Here is a 9,143-nt window from a genome sequence, read left to right on the forward strand (position 1 = left end):
TCAATACAAAGTATTAATAAAAAGCAAACAGCAATACCGCCGTTCACACTTACGCTCAGCTCACACTCAGCTCGCTCACACTCGCTATGCTGAAGATTTATAGATTTTTTTGAACTAGCTTTTGAATTGAACTAGTCTATGAGTCTATGAGGCCTTCATCCAGATGTTCGATTTTTTTTTTTTTTTCTCAGACGGGGTCTGTCCAAGGAAAAAAAAATCACTGCATACCCGAGTTTGATCCGATATTCAGATCACATTGGGCCATGCAAGTCAATGAGTGCGTGTAAAACATTGAACTGCACTTTGATGACATCTGAGTGCAGTCTGATTTCCATGGACTGACAGAATGGAGTCATTTTTTTTCTCCATCTTCTTCTCATCCAAGAGAATCGGATCATACTATGCTCACATGCTGATCAAATTCTGATCAGAGTGTCATTTGCATAATCGGCCCCAATCTCACAGATAAGAGAATATACACTGGTGTAACCCTAGTCTAAGTATAGGATATCATGATCTAAGTACTAAAGACAATGCCCTTAAAGGGAACCTGTCACCCCGAAAATCGCGGGTGAGGTAAGCCCACTGGCATCAGGGGCTTATCTACAGCATTCTATAATGCTGTAGATAAGCCCCCAATGTTACCTGAAAGAGGAGAAAAAGACGTTAGATTATACTCACCCAGGGGCGGTCCCGCTGCTGGTCCGGTCGGATGGGCGTCTCTGGTCCGCTGCGGCGCCTACCATCTTCATTCCAAGACGTCCTCTTCCGATCTTCAGCCACGGCTCCGGCGCAGGTGTACTTTGTCAGCCCTGTTGAGGGCAGAGCAAAGTACTGCAGTGCGCAGGCGCCGGGCCTCTCTGACCTTTCCGGCGCCTGCGCTCTGCAGTACTTTGTTCTGCCCTCAACAGGATCCTTTTAGGGTTAGGGTTAGGGTTAGGATCCCTTTATCACCTTTATGGTGGGGGGTGGCATATCAGTGTGTTTTCTGTTTTTTTTCTATAAAAACGCATGCGTTTTTAACGCAACCAAACGCATGTGCTTAAAAACGCATGCGTTTCCATTGACTCCAATGCATTTTTTGCCGCAAAAAAACGCATACGAACGCATGCGTTTTTTTGCGTCAAAAAAAGCCTCTGAAAATTACTACATGTTGCCTTTCTGCAAAAGAACGCATGCAGCAAAAAAAGCATGCGTTCAAAAACGCGACCAAACGCGTATAAAAAAACCGCATGCGTTTTTAATGTTAAACATAGGGAAAAATACGCATGCTTTTTTTTGCGGTACAAACGCTGCAGATAAAAACGCAAGTGTGAAACCAGCCTTAAAGCCAGCGCTTAGGGTGGTTTCACACTTGCGTTTTTGTCTGCAGCGTTTTTTGCACAAAAAAACGCATGCGTTTTTTCCCTATATTTAACATTGAAAACGCATGCGTTTTTTTTGTACGCGTTTGGTCGCGTTTTCAATCGCATGCGTTTTTTTACTGCATGCGTTCATTTTCAGAAATGCAACTTGTAGTATTTTTGAGAGGCGTTTTTTGGACACATAAAAACGCATGCGTTTTCATGCGTTTTTTTGGGGCCAAAAAATACATTGGAGTCAATGGAAACGCATGCGTTTTTTTGTGCATGCGTTTGCATGCGTTTTTGAACATGCGTTTTTTTAAGATAAGGTTGACTAGAATGTAGATGAGGTTGTCTAGACACTGATAAGCCTCCCCCTAGCAGCAGGGTGATAAAAGGGAGGTTGGGGGAAGTTTCTGGTCACTTCTCATCAGACTCCAAAGAAGACAAGACACTGCCAGGACGCATTTAGGTGGACAAGACCCAGAGCAATGTGAGTATATCCTAGCCAATGCATTTATTTTCAATTTTTTGGATCTACATGTCCTAATTTCTTCCTTTTTTTTCTTTCAACATGCATCAGAATGTCTTCTGCGGAGTCTTCATCTGATGAGGAGTTTGAGCCACGTCTGTCAGAAGTGGATCATGTGAGCGGGGTTAGTTTTTTGTCCGTCAGCTTGGTAAGTATTGACTGTCACATCGACACATGAGACAATTTGATTTTATTTTTTTTATATAGAGCACTTCTACTGAGGGACAGAGAGGGACGGAGCAGCGGAGTCAAGGTCCGGTGGAAGACGGCAGCGCGTATGTATACAAGGCAGACTGTCCTCATTGTAATATTCTTGAATCTTCCTTTTTGTACCCTTGTATTTCTTTTAATTTTTCTTGTAGAATCCTTTTCTGAGTTGACTTTCATATTCATGCCATTTCTCATCTTCTGTTAATTTTTTTTCCTAATGTGATTGAGCAAACTTATATGATTTTCTTTTAATTTTAGGTTTCACAACGGGACGATGACCGGATAGATAATGACCTCCTGATCACCCTTGTCCAGGAGCGAGTCCCGTTGTGGGACAGCCGGGATCCACAGCACGCAGTCAACAGTACGCTCCGTCGGTTGTGGAGTGAGGTGGCCCAAGCGTTGTGGGATGGCTGGGAGAATGCCCCGCCACGGGTCCGTAATGCATTTGGTAAGTATTGCAATGCAGTGTGAAGCAGCAGAGACCTTGGCCGTGCTCTCTTGACTGTGTGTGATGAAAGAAAGTTTTCGTAGTTTCTGTCATCACACACAGTCAAGAGAGCACGGCCAAAAATCCATTTTCTGACCATTATATTTTATTTTTATTTCACAGTGGAGAAAGTAAGAACACGTTGGCGTTCCATGAAGGACCGCTTCAACAAGGACTTTCGCGCAGAGAATCGTGCTGCAAGTGGTTTCAAAGCAAGGCACCGGCTGTACAAATACCACCGTGTGCTGTCCTTTTTAAGACCGGTCCTTCTCATGAGAACGTAAGTATTTCTCACATGCCTCCGGTTGTATTGCATTGACATAATATGTAATTTTAAATTCCACAGGATGTACCGTCTTGTTATATTTTGGTATTAATTTTCTGTTTTCTTTTTTCACAGCACACACAGCACGACTGTCGCACCAGGTTCTGGAGCGGTCCTTCAGCTGGCAGCCACGGACCCGTCCCAGCCATCCAGCAGCGCAGCAGCTCACTAGAGACCAGGGAGCTGGCCCATCAGGTATTCCCCTTTCGCAGTCCTCTTTCACTGCACCCATTTTTGCGGGCTCATCCCGGCAGCGACAGAGGGCTTCAGATAGGTCACTCATGCCGAGTTTTTGCACTTGAGCTCGGTTTTACATGAAGCAATCAAGGCTTTAGGTGACAGAATGGATGTGTCCCATAACCTCTTAAATTGCCGGATCCAAGATGTCACCAAAAGCCTTGATCAAGTTAAAGCTGACCTCCAGAGGCCAGCTCATAATTTTTTTAACCAAATAGAGCAGGGCATGTCGGAACACCTTAGCCCTGATCTCCAGCTGAGTGTGATGCAGGCCTGCAATGTTGCTTTTGTGCAGGCTATGCAGCAGAGTCGCAATGTACAGTAGACAGTGGTGGCATATCCAACTGTGCCGTCACTGTCACGATTAACCTCCATTCCTACCTCTGCTGCATACCACTGCACGGCCACCTCTATTCCATCCACAGGTGTACTCCACTACAGCGCCAACACGATGACGAGTGCTGTTGGACATCCCACCGCCACCACCGTGACAACCGCTGCTCCGGCTTGGACCTCCTCCGCTGACACCACGATGCCGCAGGACCCTGGCGTGGCTTTTCGGCCCGGCCCCCCCCCCCCCCCCCGATGCAGCAGGACCGAGGCATTGATTTCCGGGCAGGACACCCCCCGATGCAGCAGGACCCAGGCATGGCGTATAAGACCGCCCCCCCATGCAGCAGGACCCAGGCATGGCGTATCGCACCGGCCCCCCCGATGCAGCAGGACCCAGCCATGGCTTTCAGGGCAGGACCCACCCCAATGCAGCAGGACCCTGCCAGGGCTTTATGTTCCCCCCACCAGCAATGCAGCGGGACCCTGGGAGGGCATTATGTTCCCCCCCTCCAGCAATGCAGCGGGACCCTGGGAGGGCATTATGTTCCCCCCCCCAACGATGCACCAGGACCCTGGCAGGGCTTTATGTTTCCCCCCCACTACGATGCAGTTGGACTCTGGCGTTGTCGAGCGATCCACAATGGAAACGGACTGTGAAATAGTAGAGCCGGACCCTGACGTGTCTCCCGCCAACACGCAACAACATATTTGCCCAAAAAGACATCCCCCTACCAGGAAAACACAAAAGAAAACTCCAAAAACACATAAAAAACAAAAAACTCTTAGTATTCCTCCCCCATCACCTACCGATGTGTCTGTATTGTCTGTTGTGTCTCACCCTTCCACTGCGTCTCAAGCCTCTCATGTGTTAAGCCCCATCCCCGAACTTCCAGACCCTTCCAGTTTTATTGCCCCTTCTTCTGCCACCTCTGACTCCTCCACGGTGAGCCAGGATTCAGTTCTTAACACCCCCCGGTTACGTCACTCTACCCCAAGCCGTCGCGGTACAACCCGTCGCGGTACAAAAAAATAAAAGTTTAAATTTGTTCGTTAACTCAATAAAAAAAAGTTAATTTGCAACAATTATGTTTGGTTTATTGTATCTTTCACTGTCATTGGTTTAGATTTGGAACGCACCGTAATGTCACTAGCAGACATTCCTCGGGTGGAATCGCTCTACGGAGCCGTGTGTCCTGTCGCCGTATGGCTCCTTGGACACGAGACAGCAAATCCCGGAACGATTCTTGCGACATTCTCGTGTAATCCTGGAATTTCTCCAGGTTGGCATTCAGCTCCGCATAGATCGTGTGATAGGCTCCACGGCTCTCACGCACTTCAATGATTGGGTGCCTCCAAAAACGCCTACGCTGTCTCCTTCTCCATCTTTGGCGGTTTCGGTCTTGCTCCCAAGCAAAAGCACAGGTCAGGAAAATCTTGAAGCTGAAATCCAGGTTGAAATAAAAGCTCTCCATGGAAAGATCCATCATGACACCGGAAACAGTAGCAAGCTGTAAAAATTTCTGTACCTCTAGGGTCAATATATAGAGAGACAATCATATACGCCCTCTCTATTCCCATTGGTTGTGTCTGGTTATCTTTTTTTGGCTCCTATTTTTTTGGGGGGAAATGTTAAAAAATGCAAACGCATGCAAAAACGCGTGTAAACTCTGCGTTTTTTGGACGCATGCGTTAAACGCATGGGTAAAAAAAACGCAGCGTTTACACGCGTTTACATGTGTTTTTTCACCATGCGTTTTTTTTTTTAAACGCATGCGTTTTGAAACGCAAGTGTGAAACCAGCCTTAGTAACCCGATATTTACCCTGGTTACCAGTGAACACATCGCTGGATCGGCGTCACACACGCCGATCCAGCGATGACAGCGGGTGATCCAGCGACAAAATAAAGTTCTGGCCTTCTAGCTCCGACCAGCGATGGCACAGCAGGATCCTGATCACTGCTGCGTGTCAAACACAACGAGATCGCAATCCAGGACGCTGCAACGTCACGGATCGCTGTTGTTCTCGTTCAAAAGTTGCTGAGTGTGACGGTACCTTAAGGCTATGTGCACACCTTGCAGATTGCATCGTTTTTGCCTTGCTTTTTCACAGCGAAAACGCATACACAACACAGCCCATTGAATTCAATGGGATTCCGCTATGCTGTGCTAATGCTGCGTATTTTTCCGGGGCAGAATCGCATCGCGGAAAATTACACAGCATGCTCATTTTTGTGTGGAATTGCAGCGATTCCGCACACATAGGAATGCATTGATCGGCTTACTTCCCGCATGTGGCTATGCCCACCATTCGGGAAGTAAGCGGATCATCTGCAGATGGTACCCAGGGTGGAGGAGAGGAGACCATATACCTGTAAAAAAAAAAGAATTAAAATAAAAAATCGTGATATTCTCACCTTCCAGCGGCCCTTGCAGTCTTCCCGCTCCTCGCAATGCTCCCGTTCCCAGCGATGCCTTACGACAATGACCTGTGATGACATAGCGGTCTCGTGTGATGCTACGTCATCTGGGGTCATTGTTGCAAAAGCATCACTGGGAACGGGAGCATCGCGAGGAGCGGGAAGGCTGCGGGGGCTTCCGGAAGGTGAGAATATCACAATTTTTTATTTTTTTTAATTATTTTTAACATGATATCTTTTTACTATTGATGCTGCATAGGCAGCATCAATAGTAAAAAGTTGGTCACACTTGTCAAACACGATGTTTGACAAGTGTGACCAACCTGTCAATCAGTTTTCCAAGGAAAACGCTAGCATTCTGCAAGCTAATTATGCTGGCAAAAGGCTAGTGTTTAGCGGAAATACACATGCCAATTCTGCATGCGTATTTCCCGCGGCAGGGAGTTGCCGAATTGCCATGGAAATTTCCGCAGCAATTCTGCAACGTGTGCACATAGCCTTACATCACATTGTGAGTGTTGTCAGTGTCCTCAGTTTTTTGTTTTTTCTTTGCATTGAATCTTTAAATTATCCCTTCATAGCAGAGCAACTCCTTTTGAAAAAATAAAAAAAAAACAATAGCAGAGACTGATGCAAATACTGTAGCTCAGAAGTTATGCCATCACACTGAATGGGTGTAAGGCTATGTGCACACATTGCTAATTTTGCTGTGGATCTGAAGCTGTTTTCCATGCGTTGTACAGTACCATGTAAACGTATGGAAAACAAAATCAGCAGTGCACATGCTGCCGAAAAAACACGCGGAAACGCTGTGGTGTTTTTTCTACAGCATGTCAATTCTTTGTGCGGATTCTGCAGCGGTTTACACCTGCTCCTCAATACGAATCCGCAGGTGTAAAACCGCAGGTGGAATCCGCACAAAAAACGTGGTAAATCCGCCGCTATTCCGCAGTGTGGTTTACCTGCGGATTTTGCAAAAACAGTGTGACACCAATCCGTGTGTACATGATAATGTGTGCAAACTGTAAAGCGCTACGGAATATGTTAGCGCTATATAAAAATAAAGATTATTATTATTATTATAGCCTTAGGGTAAAGTAAAACCCGGACTGTGATATATAGGAGCTAGAAAGTAGGCCACCATGACTAGGAAGCATGCCTAAACAATAGAAAATAGCCGACAGCACAACTGATATAGGGATGCCTGTCCTAGTTCCACTGGACCCAAATGGAAAAGTACATACCGCAGCAAAGTGAAGGACAGCATCCAATCCAGGTGAAGTATAAAAAGTCCTTTATTGTGCCAAATGCAACTTTTCAACCATATAGGTCTTTTTCAAGCATTGAAAAAGACCTATATGGTTGAAAAGTTGCATTTGAAAAATTGTATTATTATACAATATAATCACAATTACAAGACACAACAACACAATGACTCTTAATCCCCCACCCCATAAAACCCAATTAAAGGAAGAATGGGCAGTGTGGTCAAAGGAGCATGAAAAATACATAGAGTAACTGCAGACAATATTATTAAGTTGGTATAGTTATGAAATTATATATCCCAAAAATACCAGGAGCATAAAGTACACATGACAACTATTAAAATGGCAATATAAATTGTCCCTGGAAGAATGTGGCACCAATTCCAAAAACAAGACTCTCCTCCCTCCCCCCGCCTGATGTCGAATCGGAGGTCGCACTGCACGCACATGCGCAGTGTGACTTCTGGCACGCCGGCCATGGCTAGAGACGCGGTGACCGACAGCAGACCTGGGTCTAATTACACAGGGGCATCCAATTATGCAGGCAACATGGGCATTATATAAATAGCACTCCCCTAGTAACACATGACAAAGCTGACGTGAAACATAATGGCACATAGCGGGTATGAGAACTTATGCACATATTCCACTATATTGGTTCCTACAGATAAGGTCATTATTTCCCAATACTTTTTGTTATAAATACTTATAATACAATTGTTTTTTGAATTGGAGCCACATTCTTCCAGGGACAATTTATAGTGCCATTCCCTATCCTATCATATTGTGCAGCGCTTTAATATTATTATTATTATTATTGTCATTATTATTTATATAACACCATTAACCCATTCATCCCAAAGCCTGTTTTCACCTAAGTGACAGAGCCAATTTTTACAATTCTGACCACTGTCACTTTATGAGGTCATAACTCTGAAACGCTTCAACGGATCCTGGTGATTCTGACATTGTTTTCTCGTGACATATTGTACTTCATGATAGTGGTAAAACTTCTTCGATATGACTTGCATTTATTTGTGAAAAAAACAAAAATTTGTCAGAAATTATGAAAATTTAGCAATTTTCAAACTTTTAGTTTTTATGCCCTTAAATTAGAGAGTTATATCACATAATATAGTTAATAAACAACATTTCCCACATGTCTGCTTTACATCAGCACAATATTGGAAACATAATTTTTTTTTTGTTAGGGAGTTATAAGGGTTAAAAGTTGACCAGCGATTTCTCATTTTTGCAACAAAATTTGCAAAACCATTTTTTTTTACGGACCACCTCACACTTGAAGTGACTTTGAGGGGTCTATATGACAGAAAATGCCCAAAAGTTACACCATTCTAAAAACTGCACCCCTCAAGGTACTCAAAACAACATTCTAAAAGTTTATTAACCCTTCAGGTGCTTCACAGGAATTTTTTGAATGTTTAAAAAAAATTGAACATTTAACTTTTTTTTCACAAAATTTTTACTTCAGGTCGAATTTGTTTAATGTTACCAAGGGTAACAGGAGAAATTGGACCACAAAAGTCGTTGTAGAATTTGTCCTGAGTACGCCGATACCCCATATGTGGGGGTAAACCACTGTTTGGGCACATGGCAGAGCTCGGAAGGGAAGGAGCGCCATTTAACAGTGGAAACCTCCACAAGTGACACCATTTTGGAAAGTAGACCCTCTAAGGAACTAATCTAGATGTGTGGTGAGCACTTTGAACCTCCAAGTGCTTCACAGAAGTTTATAATGTAGAGCAGTAAAAAAAATTCCATATTAATTTTCACAAAAAATTATCTTTTTGCCCCCAATTTTTTTTCCCCAAGGGTAACAGGATAAATTGGACCCCAAAAGTTGTTGTGCAATTTGTCCTGAGTACGCTGATACTTCATATATGGGGATAAACCACTGTTTGAGCGCATGGCAGAGCTCGGAAGGGAAGGAGCGCCATTTGACTTTTCAATGCAAAATTGGCTGGAATTGA

The sequence above is a fragment of the Ranitomeya imitator genome, chromosome 1 (assembly GCF_032444005.1).
Source record: "Ranitomeya imitator isolate aRanImi1 chromosome 1, aRanImi1.pri, whole genome shotgun sequence".
NCBI classification, from domain to species: domain Eukaryota; kingdom Metazoa; phylum Chordata; class Amphibia; order Anura; family Dendrobatidae; genus Ranitomeya; species Ranitomeya imitator.